The following is a 21,016-nucleotide window of genomic DNA, read 5'->3' on the forward strand; positions in this document are numbered from 1 at the left end:
GTCCAGAGCTTCCTGGCTGACTCTCCGGGCTGCTGGATGATGTGACTTAAGTCATCGGCATCTGGTGGCCGGACATATGTACCATGGAAGTTATCGCGGAAGGCGTCTTCCAGGTCCTCCCAGCTGCCAATGGAGTTCTCTGGAAGGCTGTTCAGCCGATGCTGCGCTGGTCCCTTTAGTTTTAGTGGGAGGTATTTGATGGCGTGGAGATCATCACCGCGGGCCATGTCGATATGGAGAAGAAAATCCTCAATCCATACCACGGGATCTGTTGTTCCATCGTATGATTCGATATTCATGGGTTTAAACCCTTCTGGGAATTCATGTTCCATTACTTCATCGGTGAAGCAAAAGGGGTGTGCGGCGCCTCTATATCGGGCTAAGTCGTGACGTAGCTTGGATGGAGTTCATCCGCGGTTTTCGGCTCGGGCGTGGTTATGTTTGTCGCGTCTGGCTAGATTGTCGTCATCACGCATCGGCGCACGCCCCCGCGATCCGTAGATCGATCTGATCTGACCTGCTCTACTGTCCAGGTCTTGCCGTAGGTCGTATGTATGTCCCCGAGTTGTTTTATCTCTGCCTTTACGGTGAGGTCGTGCGGGCTGGTGTTCGGCTTGAGTTGTCGCTTTGTCCCGGCCACGTGGTGGTCGATCAGCCGCTTTTCGCGCTGATGGTATAGGCTCCGGCACCTCGTCGTTCAATTGAGGAGATAATTTGTTCTTCGGGAAACTTTTGATCGGGCGCTCGAGGCCGTATTCTTCGGCTGCTAGGACCTGAGTCCATCTGTCGTTGAGCATATCCTGCTCGGCTTGAATCCGTTGTCGTTTCCTTTTTAGGCTCCTCGCTGTTGCGATGAGCTGTTGTTTAAAGCGTTCTTGCTCGAGGGGTTCTTCTGGCGCGATGAAGTCTTCGTTGCCTAGACTTATTTCATCTTCGGAGGGTGGCATATAGCTGCTGTCCTCCGAGTCGTCGTTCCCGACTGGCTCGTCGGGGTTACTCTGCCCTTCCTCCCTACCTTTCTGTTCAGAAGCTGGTTCGATGGGGGCGTTTGGGTCTTCGGCATTCTCCGGAGTATTATTTTCTCCGGTGCCGATATTGCTTTCTTTGTCACGGTGTGATTTTGAACAGTGCCGCTGATGCCGCCGCTTCGGTGGCTTATCAGCGTTATTGTCCTTAAACGGATCCTTACCGCCGTCCTCACCCTCATCTTTGGATGTATCCACCATATATATGTCGTTCGTGGAGGTGGCCTCCCGGCATCCAGTATGCGGTGGGCCTTGGGCCTGCTCCTCTCCGGCGTCGTCGTCCACACCGTCGATGTCTCCGGAGTCGTAATCGAGCATGTCGGTTAAATCCTCGATAGTGGCTATAAGGTGGGTGGTGGGTGGGAGAAAAAATTCCCTGCTCTCAGCCCCTAGTCCAGGTTGGGCATAGTACAGACGTTGCTCCTCTGTAATGACAAGGGATCACATTAAGTCTAGAGCCTCGCTTAAAGGCGAGGTTTGTTCGGAGAGAGAAAAATCCATGGAGTACGGCGGAGGGAATACCTCCCGGCCGAGCTCACACGGAGCTGACTCCGAGGGTTCGGAGCCAGCACCCCGAGAGGGGTCTGGCTTCGGGATGGTTTCCAGCGATGCCACTTCAACCGACTCTCTCGTACTAAGTTTGGTGGCCGTAGACAGTCCGGTGGGCACGTGAAGTCCGTCTTCGGACATGGCGACGCGTTCCGGATCTAAGGCCAGAGCGGGAGTCGGAGTCGCGAATCCTTGGAAGATCAAGTCTCCCTAGACGTCAGCGACATAGTCGAGGTTTCCAAAGCTAATCTGGTGACCTGGGGCGTAGCTATCGATCTGCTCTAGATGGCCAAGCAAGTTGGCCCGCAGTGCAAAGCCGCCGAACACGAAGATCTGGCCAGGGAGAAAATTTTCCCCCTAGACAGCGTTGTTGTCGATGATTGACGGAGCCATCGGACCTCTTGACGACGACTCAACGGAACTCTCAATGAAAGCACCAATGTCGGTGTCAAAATCGGCGGATCTCGGGTAGGGGGTCCCGAACTGTGCGTCTAAGGTTGATGGTAACAGGAGACAGGGGACACGTTGTTTTACCCAGGTTTGGGCCCTCTCTGTGGAGGTAATACTCTACTTCCTACTTGATTGATCTTGATGAATATGAGTATTACAAGAGTGGATCTACCACGAGATCGTAATGGCTAAAACCCTAGAAGTCTAGCCTGTATGATTATGATTATGATCGCCTCTACGGACTAAGCCTTCCGGTTTATATAGGCACCGGAGGGGACTAGGGTTGTATAAAGTCGGTTATAGAGACAGGAATCTTCACATCTTGCCTTCCATATCAAGGAGAGTCCCATCCGGACACGGGAGAGAGTCTTCGGTCTTGTATCTTCACAGCTCATCAGTCCGGCCCACGTTACATAGCCCGGACGCCCGAGGACCCCTTAATCCAGGACTCCCTCAATAGTTACTTAGCAATATCATTGTGTTGTCATAGTAAAGATGGTTCTTTGTATTGCTTGCTATAGTTCAGGTTACTATTATGAACAAATACAAATATATAATTCTTTTTGTTACTTATAAAATCTCCTATGAAACATATGTTTGAATTGTCTACACTGTTTTGTTTACGCATGGTTACCAGCGCATTGTTACTAATTAATTTTTTTCCACAATATCGTTTCTTGAATACAGTGTGATGGAGTATCAGGTGGCCTTCCTTTGGCTACATTTTGCTTTGCCTACCTGAGATGGTTTGTATCAAATCCCTCCTTACACCGGTTACTACTTTGATTGCATTAGTAAATAGCTTGCAGCTCAGGAGTTACATCGACAATGGGAAGATTGTCCCTACAGCTATTCTTCTCCTTGAAGCTCAAAGGCGATTCCATAAACTCAATGGGTTTTATACGATCAAGACTTGTAGTGATGATTCTATATTCTTCTTGATAAGGGAGAGGGGTGTGGATTGCAAATTGGTGAATATACCAATGCAGCAAAGCGACAGAAGGTGAAGCTCCTGATCCATATATTCGAACTCATTCAGAGGTATCACATTTTCATTAGATTGCAACTATAATGTCTTGGATGTCTGTTTCCTTCATTCTATTGATCTTAATACATTAATATATTAAAATTTTGATTTCAAGAACTCACGAGGCAAACCCTGGCCATTTGCCAAAAAAAGGCTCTGTTCTCTTGTGATTACAAAACCTGAATATTTCATTAAGGTAAGGGTAGAAATGATTCAGTATGTATCCGTTTTAACATTTAAGATGTGTAGTGGTAGTTTAGTGTGCCTATATATATGGCCTTTTTGGATTATGGAATAAACTAATAGATAGTTGAGTTGGGTTGGATACTTATCAAGTAAAACAAAATAAAATGGGACTTAATTACCTCTGTTACTGGGCTTATATATCTATACCTAATAATATGTAGGCTACTGCTTCGGGCGGTACATCATCAAAATTGCCCTCAAAGTTGCAAAGTATTACCCACCAATGCCACCTATAACTAATAAAAAACGTTTCACACAGGGCAATCTCTGCCAGGACCAGCCCATGCATTAGAATCTTCTATATTGCGCTCTGCACGTTGGGAGAAGACACAACGCACCTGTTTGGGCCGGCCCATGTCCGGGCAGCCTGTTTTTTAATTTCATTTTTTAATTTTTAGTTTTCCTTTTCTGTCTTTTGTTTCTACATTAAATAATTTGGGACTTCAAAAAAGTTCAAAAAATTTGAATTTTGAAATAAAATGTTTAATAATTCATAAATTTTGTGAATTCAAAAAATGTTTGCGATTTTCAAAAATATTGGCATATTAAGAAAATCACAATTTTGAAAATAATTTTTCGAAAATCAAAAAATGTTCTTGATTTGTTTACAAAAATTTCGTGTATTAAAAATTGTTAGCAAAATTGAACAAACTTTCGCCAATTCAAAAAATGGTCATGAATTGAAAAATATGCTAAAAATTCAAAAACTGTTCATGACTTACAAAAATAGGTTATTGATTCAGAAAATGTTTGCGGATTCAAAAAATTATCATGCATTTCAAAAAATGTTCGTTAAATCAAAAAAATGTTCATGAATTTAAAAAATTGTTCCACCAATTTCAAAGAAAAACTATTCATCGATTCTAAAAATGTTCACCTATTCAAGAAAAATGTTTTTAAAAATATTCACAATTGTTTTTTTAATGTTTGCAAATAGTATAGAATGTTCATGAATTCAATTTTTTCATCATTTTAGAAATTTTTCAAAAATCTGTAAAAATGTTCACGAATTTGAAAATTGTTCACAATTTCAGATAAGTTCACGAGTTTTAAAAAATGATCATGATTTTTAAAAATTGTTCAAGATTTCATGAAAATGAGAGTGATAGTGTATCTCAGTGATGCAACAAAGTATGGTCATGACAATTGGAGGTTATGTTTTTTTACCCCCGTTGCAATGCACAAGCCGTTTTGCTAGTAAAAATAAATTATGCAGGCCTCTCATCAGGCGGTCCACGGAAAAGTTTCAGCAATTCTTTGGAATTATGATGTTGGTCCTCTCGAAAAAGGAACTTGTGTTGAAGAGCTTAAATGGTTCGATTTTCTCTCACCTTCTATGGTTGCTATTATGTTGTACATATACATAATTCATGCAAGAATCTAATAGTTATTCCCTTCTACATGCTATTTTAAAGCCGCTCATATGACTGGAGTGCCCCATAGTGTTACATGGACTGTGCGTTGTGGAACATGGTGTTTTATCCGTGCTTTGCAAATTTTGCAAAATAAGTGGTGCTAATTCTGTAATGGAAACATGGGACACATATTCGACCAAGACAACCACAGGGTCACCAACTCTGGATGTGAAGGCCAAAAAAGTAAGGATATCTGAACTTCCTTGCCTTTTGAATTTTCTATTTCTTATTTTGATGCATGCTGAATATCTATTTTCTTTATGAATTTATAGTATTTTCTGTTTTCATTTGTTTCTGCTGTTTCCATGTTGATAAAAGCCTTCAAATTTATTTGAATGAAAAGTTTTTACTATAACGCTAAAGTTCACTATACGGCCATAATGGCATTCAAATATTTTACTTCATTGTACCATCTCATATGTTTGAGCCAGCATGTACAAATTCAGGACTTCTTTAATGTCTAGAGCTGAGACACTCTTGTTTTGTTTTCACTTTTGACTGGTTGGTGTGGTCTTGAATCTTCTTCTTATACCCTTTTTGCAGTCTGAATCAATTGTAAGAGTGAAAAAAACAAATCCGGCCTGAGAGTGTTTAATTTTCTTGCATTGGCAACAACCTCTCGAGATAAAAAAAAAACTCGACTAAGACTCTGTTTTTCATTTCATTGTTCTTGACATGGCAATGCATATGTATGCTTTTGCACCCGAAGAGCGCATACACCTTGACGACAATAACATGTTCCAAACATAAAGCGGCTCCCAACTTGCTTGATCTGCTACACTTTACCCTACTGTGTATCTCTTGTCCAGCAATACCACAACATTTTCTAGGGAAGCAGTTACCCACAACAATTGAACTGCGTCATAGAGAATTGTGGTACAGGAGGCCTTTCATGCAAGACTTCTATACACTCACTTTCCTTTGGGAACGCAAGTAAAACATATTCTACTAGGACAGTCTGTACAACTTCTACTCACTTCATTAACTACTACTCATTGAAATATATTTGGAGATCGTGAAAGTTCTAAACAGCTTAACTAACTGCAGTCCCCTCCACATTTTCTCATCCGGGCTTGGGACCGGCAAAGGCAGTGTTAAAACTACAAAACTACAAAACACAAAAAAAATTAGCAAACACTACAACCAATCATTCAGCTAAGCAACAAGCCACACAATCAACCAAAGGCAGCATTGGCACGACACACGATTAGCAATAAATATTCACGCAACATTTTCACAAGATCATAACAGACATGGTTCAAAATCTCATGGAAACACCGCTGAAACCATGCTTGCCTCACTAGCAGAATTACAGCTCAAAATCGTGGTTCAAATCATGTGTGTCCAAACGAGCAGAGACACCGCTCAGAAGATCACAACCAGAGGTCCAAATTACACAGATACAAAGAGCATAACGAGTAATGGGGATTAAAAATTGAACACTCAAAAGAAGTACTAAAGACCCAACGAGGAGCCGCGGCATCAAAGACAAAGTAGTCGGCGGCGTCTAATCCATATGGAACACACAACATGGACAACCTGCTGAATGAAAATACAGGTGAATAATCAAAGAATTGAAACACACAACATGGACAACCTGCTGCATGTAGGAAGTGAAGAAGCTCCATTCCTGAATATAATTAAAACTGCATACTGTGAACTACCTAATTGTTCAAAATTCATGTTAAAGTAACTAGATAATTGCTGTTGCGGGGCTACTGCAGTCACCTGTCTGGTACAATTAATCACATCACTCATCTCAAATAAAACATACCACTGGCTTCAGTGATGTTATAGTAAAAAATGATACTGAAATAGATATACATTGGAACTTCCGCAAAAGAGTTCCAACACACAATCACCATTGGAATGAATAAAATGTACTGCTGCAAACAAAGACATTTATCTCTGAACTATATATGCTAACCATATCTTACAACAGATAATCAATTCAGAAACACAGCAAATGCTAGTAAACATCCAAAAGAGGAAAATAGAGGGGAAAACGGGCCACATCTTTGAAAAGGTGCACAACAAAACCATTTATCATGCACAGAAACTAAACACTACATCGGCTAGATTTCAAGTCTTGCATGCACAAAACTAATTAACAAGCTAACCATCTAGGTAAACTAGAAGGCCATCAGCCACAAAATTCAGAAGGTGAATATATATAAAATACAAAGGAGGTAAATGCAGCTCCCTCCACATTTTCACATCCGGGCTTGGGACCGGCAAAGGCAGTGTTAAACCACACCAATCATCATTCAAGCATACATGCCACACCATCAAGCAAATGCAACATTCACACACACAGAGTCAAGCACACAGAGTCACACGAACAGAGAGTCAAGCCACACACACAGAGTCAAGCCACACACAGTCACACACACACAGAGTCAAGCCACACACAGTCACACACACATAATGGAGCACTTGCACACAAGAAACGTACATAGATAGATAGGGGCACAAACAGAAAGCTAATACATGCAAGACCGAAGTAAACTCAAAAAGCTATAAAGAATTTCCAGAACTTGAATGAGTAGACTGATTTCTCTAGAGGGGCGAGGGTGATCCAGATCTTCGTTCCTGAAAATAGGAAGCTAGTTAGAGGCTGATTAAGTGATTATCTTCATCAATACCCACAAGTTTGTAGGCACAGAGACACATGCTTATTTATGTAAAATTTGGTTTGTAATTCAAATATTATGAGTGTACGCATATCGACATAAAAGAAATGTTAATGTATTCTTGTTCCACTTACTAGAGAAAGCAAGGAATGTAACATCAGCAACATTCTTATAGAAATTCTGGCTAAGGTAAGCCATGCGACTTGATCACACCGGATGCTTTGCCGTGGTCAAGAGCAACCTTCAACACTGATTCATTTCTAGTGCTAGTAGATTCAGCCTGCAGGGCAGCGAAACAATGTCAGTACAAATCACGAGGCAAACCAAGCTTCTTACTTGTTGGGTCCAAATCAAGGAATTCTAGCTACCAAATAATTCAAGGTCGATGCAAGATGAAACCTCCAAACATCAGCCTCACTGGTGCACACTAGTTTATAAGCTCACGTATTGCATTTATATTATACAGAATATACATGCCAGCCTACCACCAGTCAAGTTCGAAATAATGTACTGATTAACCAAGCTTATGATGACTTGCCAACAGTTCGAAAGTGAACTGCAGTCTAGTGTTTATTCCATTTGTATGTAGACACTAACAAAAGGTTGGAAAATGAAAAGAAACAAAATACGCACCGGGGAGGAAGCAATAGACTCCAAGTGGATCATGGGTTCTCCCACGTATTTCATGGTTCGCTTGAAGTAGAAATCCTGGTTGAAGACCTTCTCAGCCTGTGAAACAATTCATGAAAATATATCACCAACTATGAAAAGATAAAAGGCAGGAAGGAGTGAATTTGCATTAGATTCCATTAGAGTGCCAAGGATATACTTGTTGAGAACACATTTTGGGGCTATTCGGAAGAATAGTATTTATCTGTAACATTTTATTAGTATTGAAGTCTGATTTGAACTACAAAAGGGAACCTATCAACAAATGCCCTCCCAAACAGGCATGTGTTTATCAAGAGAACATATAGACCTCCAAAAGAAAGTTCACCTCAGCACAAATTCTGCCTACCGTTGAAATAGTCTCAACTGGATACAACCCACGGAGAGTCTCAACACCAAGGTTTCCAGCCATGTTGCACTTGTGCAGAGCAGACTTCTGAAATAAGAACACTTAAAGAACGAAGAAAGTAGTACTCAGTAGAGAAAAATACATGTTAATTACTATCAACGTTAGGAATATTTTCCAAAGTATGAAGTGCACACAAACATGTGATATTCAACAAAATATCAATATAAAAAAAATTCAATCTGTCGGGAAAGATGGCACTGTGAAGTAGTACACTATAAATATCGACATAGAGTTACTTACTTGCCGCACATCTTCTGCATGCCTTGTATAAGAAAGAGAGGAAGTCAGTCTTGTTTAGAGCACCCATTTTTTCATAACCTGAAAGTGGCGCATGCTCATAAAGTAATATAATGGGTTACAGCAAGGAGCTCCAGTTTCACGAAAAAAAATAAGATGTAAAGTCTAGTCGCCAAGGTAATACAAGGAGCAAGAGAGATTCTTGGGAGGAGTTCCTTACATCTTTATCCTCGTCAGACAGCGTGGGCATGTCGATATGGATCTGGGAGAAGTGCAATGTGAAGGCATAATAATCACAAAAAAATTCAAAACATAATAATAGCGCCAGGTCTGTTACCTATGATCAGGAACTACCAATCAACAAACAACAATCAATCAATTCTAATAACCATGAACAAACAACAGTCAATCGTGCCATATAAACATGTAATATCTCAAGGCAACAAACAGCAATCAATCAAGGCAATCAATCAAACAATAAACAACAATCCATCTCAAGGCAATCAATCAAACAACAAACAACAATCCATATCAAGGCAATCAATCAAACAACAAACAACAATCCATCTCAAGGCAATCAATCAAACAACAAACAACAATCAATCAATCGTGCCATATAGGAACATAAGCAAAGCATGATAACAATAAATAAATTGAAAAGAACAACATCAGAACAACCATAACAGGCAAGAAAAGGATTCTCTGCATCAAGGATGGGAGCACACACGCCTGTCGGTAGAACAAGAATTGACAGAGGGTAACCAGAGTATCAAGCGCATGCGTTTGAGATATGAAAATAACCAACGAACAACGCAGGAGATGGAACAGAGGGAACGATTTGACACTGCTCCAATTTCCGAAACCAGAACCGACTGTTCCTGCAACCATCACCCCGACACGAACACGAAACGCAGGATCGTCAGATAACAGAAGCGCATGCACAAGTAAACGCAAGAACCATCGCTCCACCGTGAACACGAAATGCAGGAACAGAAGTTTCTCAAACAGACTTTAGTTCGCAAACCAGACCGACCGACCGCTCGCCCGCTTCCTCCCAGAATCGCAGGGACAGAGACCCCTGACGAGACGGCCCCAAGAACACACGAGAGCATCAGGGCGACAGCGAGGACAAGCAAAATCATATCACGAGCTACTCTAAAGTGACGAGGAGGACGAGTAAATCAAACCAGACGCGGTTTTCTATCTAAACGGGCGAATCTAGGACGAGCAAAATCAGTCGAATCAGACACACTTCAAGACAGATGAATCGAGAACGAGCAAAATGACAAATCAGACGCGATTCTTCTAATCTAAACGGACGAATCAAGCGGGAACGAGCAATATAAAGTCAGAGGCGAGAGGAGAGGGAATCGGGGACGAATTTCCGCACTAGACGCGAGAGGAGGAGAGGCACGAACCGAGGACGAATTGCCTCACCAGACGCGAGAGGAGGAGAGGTAAGCCAGTCATACCTAAAAAATACTATGTTTTAAGTTGGCAACAGCGGTTGTCTCTCATCAGTTCCAAGCCGATGGGTAGCCTGAAATGACAGGAGCATCTTTAAAATGTGACTGTGATGTAAATGATGTTTTTATTGTTCTTGACGCAAGAAAAGTAGCTTACATCATCAGCAGCACCAGCAGTCATATTTACAAATGAAGGTTCAGGTGACCTGTTATGTAATAAGCATCATATGAGTCAAAGATACATAGAAGTCAGTTTATGATCATAACAACACAAGTAATTATTCATGTGTCTATATCAAAGTTATCAAGGACAAACTGATCAAAATTCAAACTCTGACCATTTGAAAGCATAGAAACTTACCGATGATTTATCGTCCAGCAACTCCAATAATTCACCTGGTTTGTCGTCTTCGACTTTAGCTATATAGGTGAGAAGAACTAAGACAAATGGAAATTAGCAAACATCCCACCGTTTGTCTTCCATGGAGGGGGAAAATGCATTTCAGGAAACCATAAAAATAAAACAATCAAAAGAATACCTCTCTCGACATTGCATGCCTATACATCCACCCATGGCATACTTCTGTGTCCAGGAGCGTGCCGTGGACTCATACTTGGCCCGATCAGTCTTGTACATGTGAGAGATCTCAGGCACCAGAGGATCATCGGGGTTGGGGTCCGTCAGCAACGAACAGATTGATAGGAGGACCTGTTAACAGAGATGGGTAAATGTTAGAGAAACGTAAATGAAGAATTTTTGTGAGATTAAGTTGCTGAAGGAACCAAGCTTATATCAGCAATAAGCTTTAAGCAAAAATGGAACAACCAAGCTAGGAATGCAGATCATTACCTTTGATATGGTCAAAGCCAGGCTTCACTGTTCCTTGAGAATGTCAACGCAAATGCTGTCGTTGTTGTTAATGTTTAGGTGGAACACCTTGGTGCGGAAAGAGACCTGAAATATGTTCATATCTGAATGTCAGAAAAAATAGATAAGATAGCAAGCAGCAGCAAACTAGTTGTTTGAGGACCCCCAAGATATTTGTGTATGAAGTCCTTGGCGATTTTAATTTATTTTGGTTATGGCAGTTAAGATAGCATATAGTGCTACAGGGTGGTGCATAAACTATAATAAGGTTGGCATACTTTATAATCTAACAGAACAAAATCCAAGGGTTTTTTTAATGACCTGCTCAGAAGATACATCACACACTTGACATGAGTCAATCATATTAGTAGTCCATGTACAGTTCATAAGCAGTATTCTCCACCAAGCAATCCAGCACCTAAAAGCATTGCGAGAGCACAGCTAAATAATCGACAACGAAACCCAAATGACCAGTAACAACAGTTAACAACCAGACCACGCCAACGGCGCGCTATTCCAGACGCAATGCAATCGGGGCAAGATCTAGAAGGAAACAAACGGGGCAGAGGGGAAATCACCTGCGCTGAGGTGGGAGGGCCCTTCTACAGGTCCTTGCAATGAGACCATTTTGTTGGTCCATACTTGCTTACAAGATCAATAATTTTGTCATCTTCCTGTGGAAAAAAATATCATAATCATAAATATAACTATAAAATGTGCAAAAGGATTTTTTTTCGAGCAAAGTCAGGAGTGCAGTGCCAAACCTCTTGAGTCCAAGGACCTTTGATGAGTTCAGGGTTAAGAACCTTCTGCCATGGATGTAAATATTGTACCTCTGTCCTATCCAGAAAGAGCTAAGCTGCGTAGGTAGATACCGACACAGTATGTGAGCTCGCCACACTTGCATATACAGAACATCATCCAAGCAAGTATGGCATTACTATATAACTAGCTAAAATGTGGGCTATGCATTCATAAGGTTACCATTACCAGCCATGAGATAAACATTTGTGTAAAATATAGGAACGAGTTAAATTTGAGAGGGATTATCATCCAAACACATACCAGGTTGATGAGAGATCCACGACTTCAGTAAAACACCAGAAGCACACCGTCAGAACAAAAGTAATGAATCAAATTAGCCATCATGAAAACATCCATGCAAATAATAGGTGCCAATATCTAAAAACAACAGTCCCAGTAGCAAAATTTGGCTAAATAAACACTTTGGGACTACAGGCATCAGCATCACAAAATGTAAGGAATGTAAATATACCTGCGCTATATGCCAACTCAACCCATCAATGTCCTTAGCAACACAATAAAGAGCAAATGTGATATGTCCTGTACCTTAAATACTTAGAAATGCATTATTCGAAGGACTGGACAACAGTAATACCAAAAAGAGAATATGATATCCACATAAGACATAATCACAAAAAAGTTCAGAAAAAAGAATAGTGCAAGGTCTGTTACCTATGGTCAGGAACTACAAATACCAAAGTTTGATACCACTCAACAAACAACAATCAATCAATCAATCAACAAACAGCAAACATCAATCAATCAATCAATCAATCAATCAACAAACATCAATCAATTCAACCAATCTTAATAACCATACACAAACAGCAATCAATCAAGGCAAATTTGTAGGTTAATAACTTGAATAAAACACAACATGGCTAGTATACTAACACACAAGTCACATCATATTTGAATCAGTGAACTTCAAAAGGGAACAAAGAACAGTAGAAATGAAGTATTGTCGAACACCATGATTATTGATAAGGAAAAGAAGGGAAAACAAACAGGGAAAAGGGTGCTCTGATGAGTCGATGCATTGATATGAAAACAAACATGGAAAACGTGATTATGATGCATTGGATGCCAAATCGGCCATGCAAAGAAGTGGTCAAGCTTTTCTGCTCTGCCTATCATCCTAATTTATCTGCAGGAGAGAAGCCTCACATCACGGTACCCATGGCCTACATGGTTTGCACCCCTGAACACGAATCATATATTGAAACATAAGCAAAGCATGATAACAAGATACAAGTTGAACACACATCGTAATATATTGGAACATAAGCAAAGCATGATAGCAAGAAATAAGTTGAAACGAACACCATCAGAACAACCGTAACAGACAAGAACAAGGTTCGCTGCATCTAGGATGGGAGCACACACGCCTGCCGGTAGAACAAGAATCGACGAAGGACGAACAAGGCAGGTGATGGAACAGAGGAACGGATTTGACACTGCTCCAATTTGGAAACCAGAACCGCACACCGTCGCCCCGACGCGAACACGAAACGCATGATCGTCAGATAACAGAAGCGCAGGAACAGAAGTAAACGCAAGAACCATCGGTCCACCGTGAACACGGAACACAAGAAAAGAAGTTTCTCAAACGGACTTGTTAGTTCGCAAACCAGACGGTGACCCAAACCGACCGATCGACCGACCGCTCGCTCGCTTCCTCCCAGAGTCGCAAACCCCCGACGAGACGGCCCCAAGAACACGCGAGAGCATCAGGGCGACGATGAGGAGGAGCAAGAATCAAATCACACGCGACTCAGAACTGACGACGACGGCGAGGACGAGCAAGTCAAACCGTACGCGCATTTCTATCTAAACGGTCGAATCGAGGACAAGCGAAATCAACTGAATCAGACGCGGTTCAGAACAGAGGAACTGAGGACGAGCAGACTCGAACAAATCAGAAGCGATTCTTCTACTCTAAACGACGGACGAATCGAGCGAGGACGAGCAACATAGAATCAGAGGCGAGACTAGGAGAGGCAAGAATCAGGGACGAATTGCCTCACCAGACGCGAGACGAGGAGAGGCAAGAACCGATGACGAATCGCCTCACCAGACGCGAGAGGAGGAGAGGCACGAGTTGAGGACGAGCGCGCGCAGCTGGCGAACGACGCCGGTCGCCCGCCACTTAGCCGAGCCCCGGCCCGGGCGCCCGCCCGCGCCCTCGGGGAGCGGCGCGGCCCCGCAGGCGGGGAGGAGAGGGAGCAGGGTGGACTTGAAATCGGAGACCACCCGGCCAGGGCGGAACGAGGACGAAGGAAGGAGGCGAGAGGCGCGGCCCGGACGGAGAGGGAGGGCGGGCCGGCCAAAGGGCGGAGCTTTATAGGCGGGGCAGAGGCGGTGGCGGCGGACGGAGGCTTGTCCTTGCCGAGGTGCGCGTGGCGTGGCTGCGGATATGAAAGGAAAGTGAGGTTGGATCCGGAGCGGGGGCGGCGGCGGAACGGGAGTTTTCCCCTGCGTACCGTTGCCGTGTCTCTTTCCTTTTTTTTGCTTCAGATTGATTGCGTGGTGAGAACAAACGGGTTCATTTTTTAGTGCTAAAAGTAAATGTGCTCGTGTTAGAAACACCTACCACTGCCAAAAAAATATATCAAAACGCCACGTTCATATATGCACAGGGAATAAAATAAAACATTCCATGTACTCATTTCGTTAGCATCAACTTAAGTGTAATTTTCTTTTTGCCCGGCTAGAATAGCTTAGGGTACGTATCCGAGTTGATTGAAAGCTCGTCTCACCCGCTCTAGCTTCCGCCGCTTTCCTCCTCTCCATCGCCTCTCCTTCCCTCCCGCCGCCGTTGGTGTAGAAGGCGGCGGGGCGTTTCTCCCCTTTGCATCATGACAAATCGATATTTGCTTCTTAGTGAAACTTGGGGAGTGTGAGGACGGTACATGCATCAAGTGTAAATAAGGCAGGGGAGACACTCATGGAATTATAAGTTGGTGTAGGAAGGGGTGTAGGGAGGGGCTCGAGGAACCAGTGTGCTCAAGTGTGATGATGTAACTCATCACCTTGAGATTGGACACATTATGGATAAAATGGTCACCACCGGCGACTGTGCCAAAGATGAGAAATTACAATATGGATGGGTCGCTATAGACGTGGGAACATTTATTTCTCCCGTTGCAACGCATAATCTCTAGATCAGTCCACTGCCTCCTTTACATAGCCATAGGTTCGGTCCCATATGACTTTATTTTGCCAATTTGTCATTTTTTACTTTGTTAGTCTTTTGGTTTGGCTATGTGCATCTTAATTTGTAGAGACCGGGTGTGGCTCATCATGTGTTGTATCAGCTTAATGCTACATTATATGTTAACAAAACTCTCATTTATAAAAAAAACGCCATTGTCATGATGCATCGCTCCTTATTCTGCGCGGGCTTTGAGAATTGCTCCACAACATAGTGTATGGTTAGGTGAAGGAGAGTTTGTGCGCCAAGAGGTTTCAAAGGACTGGGAATCCCAGGACACGGTCGCTCAGGGTATTGCTCTTAGGGCTTGATGGTGGTAGTTAGCTTGGTAGACTCATGAGAGCATCTTCAACAGGCGCCGGTCGCGCCACGCGCAAAAAACACATATGCCACGTGCGCATTGGCTGGTTTGGCGTGGCGTGCAGCGCTGGCTCCAGCGGCCGCGCTAAAATGCAGCGCGCGCGTCGCTCCAGCAGCGCGTCAAAATGCAGCGCGCGCGACTCGCCGGTGCATTGCATATGGCATATTTCAACACAAAATGATGCACATTTTCAACACAATAAAAATTTCACACAAACAAGTTGATGAAGTTCATGCCCACAAGTTTAAAATCATGCCCACAAGTTCATCCAACCAAGTTTAAAATGCAAATCAAGTTCAATACACAAAGGAAAGACACATCATTCCTCGTCCTCGTCTTCGTCCTCGTCCTCATCTTCGGAAGACGATTCTTCTACCTCCGAAGATGAATCTTCCTCCCTCTCCTCATCGCGCACCGCATCACGTGAAGCTCTGACGGTGTTGGCAAGATCTTCAACGGCATCTTCATGGGAATGTGTGCGAGGAGGCTCATCGAAAGACATTCCGCCCATGGCGGCCGGAAGTGCACCCATGCCTCCCATGAGAGAAGTAAAACTCATGCCTCCCATCGTGGCCATAGCGTCGGGGGGTGCCCAAAGCCCCCCAAGCCCCCCATGCCACCCATGGCGCCGAAGCCACCGCCACCCAAGCCACCCATGCCACCCATGGCGCCGAGGCCACCGCCACCCATGGCGCCGAGGCCACCGCCACCCATGGTGCCGATGCCACCGCCACCCATGGCGCCGATGCCACCGCTCGTCAGAGGAGCTCCGGCGGAGGCGAGGCCAACGCCACCCGGGCTAGGGTTTGTGGCGGCGGCGGCGGGGGGGGGGGGGGGGGGGGGGGGGGGGGGGGGGGGGTCGTGGCTATAGGACGGGGTGAGCGGGGTGCCGGCACATGCGTCCATGGGTGCGGGTCGCCGGCGCCGGCGCGCGCGGGGCTTTGGAGGGGGAGAAGAAGAGCGCAGCGCGAGCGTCGTGTGTGCCGCACGCGGAAGCGGGCGCCGCAAATACACCGCGCGACGTACCGCTTCCTAGCGCGCGCCCAACTACTTATACCGCGCGCGCGGTTATTGCGCGCCCGCTGGAGCCATCCGCCGGGTTGCGCGCGCGCTAAAATGGGGGATTTTGCGGCGCGGCGGCGTGTAACACCCTCGATGCGACTATATCTCCCACGTGTCGAGGCACGATTTAGAGGCATAATCGCATTGAAGGCATATGTCGCAAGTGAGGTAATCTTCACACAACCCATGTAGTACATAAGGGAAAGAGATACATAGTTGACTTACAATCGCCACTTCACGCATATACATGAATAAAGCATTACAACATCCAAATACAATCAAGGTCCGACTACGGAACCAAAATAAAAGAAGAACCCCAAATGCGACAAAGGTCCCCGATCGACCCCAACTGGGCTCCACTACTAATCAACTAGAACGAAACAACACAAGGGACAAGATCTTCATCGAGCTCCTCCTGAGCTTGGTTGCGTCATCTGCACGGTTCAACGGCACCTGCAAGCTGGTTTTGGAAGTATCTGTGAGTCACGGGGACTCAGCAATCTCGCACCCTCGCGATCAAGACTATTTAAGCTTATGGGTAAGGTAAAAGGTATGAGGTGGAGCTGCAGCAAGCGACTAGCATATATGGTGGCTAACATACGCAAAAGAGCGAGAAGAGAAGGCAAAGCACGGTCGATAAAAGTATGATCAAGAAGTGATTCTATAACAACCTACGTCAAGCATAACTCCAACAACCGTGTTCACTTCCCGGACCCCGCCGGAAAGAGACCATCACGGTTACACACGCGGTTGATTCATTTTAATTAAGGTCAACTTCAGGTTTTCTACAACCGGACATTAATAAATTCCCATCTGCCCATAACCGCGGGCACGCCTTTCGAAAGTTCAAATCCCTGTAGGGTGTCCCAACTTAGCCCATCACAAGCTCTCACGGTCAACGAAGGAATAGACCTCCTCCCGAGACATTCTGATCAGACTCGGTATCCCGGTACAACAAGACATTTCGACAGGGTAAAACTAAACCAGCAACACCGCCCGAATGTGCCGACAAATCCCGATAGGAGCTGCACATATCTCTTTCTCAGGGCATACTCAGATGAGCGCTCCATACAACTAAAACCAAACCTCGAGTTTCCCCGAGGGGGCGCTGCACAGGACTCTAATTTGGACCAACACTCAGAGGAGCACTGGCCCGGGGGGCTAAAATAATGATGACCCTCAGGAGCGTGACTCCCAAGGGAAAAGAAAAGGCTAGGTGGCGAATGGTAAAACCAATGTTTGGACATTGCTGGAAGAGCTTTACTTAAGGCGAACTGTCAAGGGGTTCCCATAATAGCCCAACCGCGTTCCCATAATAGCCCAACCGCGTAAGGAACGCAAAATCCGGGAACATAACACCGATATGACGGAAACTAGGGCGGCAAGAGTGGAACAAAACACCAAGCATAAGGCCGAGCCTTCCACCCTTTACCAAGTATATAGATGCATTAATTAAATAAGATATATTGTGATATCCCAACAAGTAAACATGTTCCAACAAGGAACAACATCTCCATGTTCCAACAAGGAACAAACTTCAATCTTCACCTGCAGCTAGCAACGCTATAAGAGGGGCTGAGCAAAGCGGTAACATAGCCAAACAACGGTTTGCTAGGACAAGGTGGGTTAGAGGCTTGGTTCAACAATATGGGAGGCATGATAAGCAAGTGGTAGGTATCGCAGCATAGGCATAGCAAAAGAGCGAGCATCTAGCAAGCAAAGATAGAAGTGATTTCGAGGGTATGATCATCTTTCCTGAAATCCCGCAAGGAAGAAGAACGAGTCCATGAAGAAGTCAAACGGAACGTAGACGAACGGGTCCTCACAACGCGACGTTATCGAAACCAACCCGAAGAAGCAACACCGGAAAGGAGCAAACAACATAGTAAACAACCAACACATCAACATGGCATGATGCACAATCAAGTATGATGCATGTCCGGTTTAATGAAGCATGGCATGGCAAAGGTGCACAAACAATCCTACAAATTAAGTGGAGCTCATTATGCAACTGAGTTGCATATTGAAGAAAACACCACATGACTTATTTGAAGGAAATATGCCCTAGAGGCAATAATAAAGTTATTATTTATTTCCTTATATCATGATAAATGTTTATTATTCATGCTAGAATTGTATTAACCGGAAACATAATACATGTGTGAATACATAGACAAACAGAGTGTCACTAGTATGCCTCTACTTGACTAGCTCGTTAATCAAAGATGGTTATGTTTCCTAACCATGAACAAAGAGTTGTTATTTGATTAACGAGGTCACATCATTAGTTGAATGATCTGATTGACATGACCCATTCCATTAGCTTAGCACCCGATCGTTTAGTATGTTGCTATTGCTTTCTTCATGACTTATACATGTTCCTATGACTACGAGATTATGCAACTCCCGTTTGCCGGAGGAACACTTTGTGTGCTACCAAACGTCACAACGTAAATGGGTGATTATAAAGGAGCTCTACAGGTGTCTCCAAAGGTAGATGTTGGGTTGGCGTATTTCGAGATTAGGATTTGTCACTCCGATTGCCGGAGAGGTATCTCTGGGCCCTCTCGGTAATGCACATCAAATAAGCCTTGCAAGCATTACAACTAATATGTTAGTTGTGAGATGATGTATTACGAACGAGTAAAGAGACTTGCCGGTAACGAGATTGAACTAGGTATTGGATACCGACGATCGAATCTCGGGCAAGTAACATACCGATGACAAAGGGAACAACTGACCGATAAAGATCTTCGTAGAATATGTAGGAGCCAATATGGGCATCCAGGTCCCGCTATTGGTTATTGATCGGAGATTTGTCTCAGTCATGTCTACATTGTTCTCGAACCGTAGGGTCCGCACGCTTAACGTTACGATGACAGTTATTATGAGTTTATGCATTTTGATGTACCGAAGTTAGTTCGGAGTCCCGGATGTGTTCATGGACATGACGAGGAGTCTCGAAATGGTCGAGACATAAAGATTGATATATTGGACGACTATATTCGGACACCGGAAGTGTTCCGGATGAATTTCGGATAAAACCGGAGCACCGGGGGGTTACCGGAACCCCCCGGGGAGTTAATGGGCCTTATGGGCCTAAAGTAGAGAAGAGGAAGGGGCTGCCAGGGCAGGCCGCGTGCCCCCTCTCCCCCTAGTCCGAATTGGACAAGGAGGGAGGGGCGGCGCCCCCCCTTTCCTTCTCTCCCCCCCTCTCTCCTACTTGGACAAGGAAACGGGAGGGGAGTCCTACTCCCGGTAGGAGTAGGACTCCTCCTGCGCCCTCCTCTAGGCCGGCCGCACCCCCCCTTGGATCCTTTATATACGGAGGCAGGGGCACCCTAGAACACACAAGTTGATCCACGTGATCGTTCCTTAGCCGTGTGCGGTGCCCCCTGCCACCATATTCCACCTCAATCATATCGTTGTAGTGCTTAGGCGAAGCCCTGCATCGGTAGAACATCATCATCGTCACCACGCCGTTGTGCTGACGAAACTCATCCCCGAAGCTTTGCTGGATCGGAGCCCGGACAGCGTCATCGAGCTGTACATGTGCTAAGAACTCGGAGGTGCCGGAGTAACGGTGCTTGGATCGGTCGAATCGGGAAGACGTACGACTACTTCCTCTATGTTGCGTCAACGCTTCCGTTGCGGTCTACGAGGGTACGTAGACAACACTCTCCCCTCTCGTTGCTGTGCATCACCATGATCTTGTGTGTGCGTCAGAATTTTTTTGAAATTACTGCGTTCCCCAACAGTGGTATCAGAGCCAGGTTTTATGGTTTGATGTTATATGCATGAGTAGAACACAAGTGAGTTGTGGGCGATATAAGTCATACTGCCTACCAGCATGTTATACTTTGGTTCGGCAGTATTGTTGGATGAAGCGGCCCGGACCAACATTACGCGTACGCTTACGCGAGACCGGTTCTCCCGACGTGCTTTGCACAGAGGTGGCTTGCGTGTGACTGTTTCTCCAACTTTAGTTGAACCGAGTGTGGCTACGCCCGGTCCTTGCGAAGGTTAAAACGGCATCAACTTGACAAACTATCATTGTGGTTTTGATGCGTAGGTGAGATTGGTTCTTGCTTAAGCCCGTAGCAGCCACGTAAAACTTGCGACAACAAAGTAGAGGACGTCTAACTTGTTTTTGCAGGGCATGTTGTGATGTGATATGGTCAAGACATGATGCTGAATTTTATTGTATGAGATGATCATGTTTTGTAACCGAGTTATCGGCAACTGGCAGGAGCCATATGGTTGTCGCTTTATTGTATGCAATGCAATCGCGATGTAATGCTTTACTTTATCACTAAATGGTAGCGATAGTCGTGGAAGCATAAGATTGGCGAGACGACAACGATGCTACGATGGAGATCAAGGTGTTGCGCCGGTGACGATGGTGATCATGACGGTGCTTCGGAGATGGAGATCATAGGCACAAGATGATGATGGCCATATCATATCACTTATATGATTAATTGAACTTAAAATTTATCATGAAACTTAGTACCTGATAGTATCTTGCTTGTTTATGTTTGATTGTAGATAGATGGCTCGTGTTGTTGTTCCGTTGAATTT

At 44.5% G+C, this 21,016-nt stretch overlaps 3 long non-coding RNA genes across 3 annotated transcripts; all 3 read right to left on the reverse strand.

The window, feature by feature from the left end:
- Positions 1 to 7,088: 7,088 nt before the first annotated feature.
- LOC125534416 lies at positions 7,089 to 8,074 on the reverse strand. The gene is made up of 3 exons (XR_007294479.1): positions 7,979 to 8,074; positions 7,480 to 7,625; positions 7,089 to 7,304 (listed from the first exon to the last, which is right to left on the reverse strand). It is a non-coding gene; the product is annotated as an uncharacterized LOC125534416 (long non-coding RNA).
- A 2,243-nt stretch (positions 8,075 to 10,317) lies between these two features.
- LOC125534418 lies at positions 10,318 to 11,072 on the reverse strand. The gene is made up of 4 exons (XR_007294480.1): positions 10,977 to 11,072; positions 10,666 to 10,835; positions 10,488 to 10,564; positions 10,318 to 10,332 (listed from the first exon to the last, which is right to left on the reverse strand). It is a non-coding gene; the product is annotated as an uncharacterized LOC125534418 (long non-coding RNA).
- Positions 11,073 to 11,560: 488 nt separating this feature from the next.
- On the reverse strand, positions 11,561 to 12,554 carry LOC125534419. The gene is made up of 4 exons (XR_007294481.1): positions 12,271 to 12,554; positions 12,060 to 12,081; positions 11,759 to 11,853; positions 11,561 to 11,668 (listed from the first exon to the last, which is right to left on the reverse strand). It is a non-coding gene; the product is annotated as an uncharacterized LOC125534419 (long non-coding RNA).
- Between the last annotated feature and the right edge of the window lie 8,462 nt (positions 12,555 to 21,016).

The sequence above is a fragment of the Triticum urartu genome, chromosome 2, assembly GCF_003073215.2.
Source record: "Triticum urartu cultivar G1812 chromosome 2, Tu2.1, whole genome shotgun sequence".
NCBI classification, from domain to species: domain Eukaryota; kingdom Viridiplantae; phylum Streptophyta; class Magnoliopsida; order Poales; family Poaceae; genus Triticum; species Triticum urartu.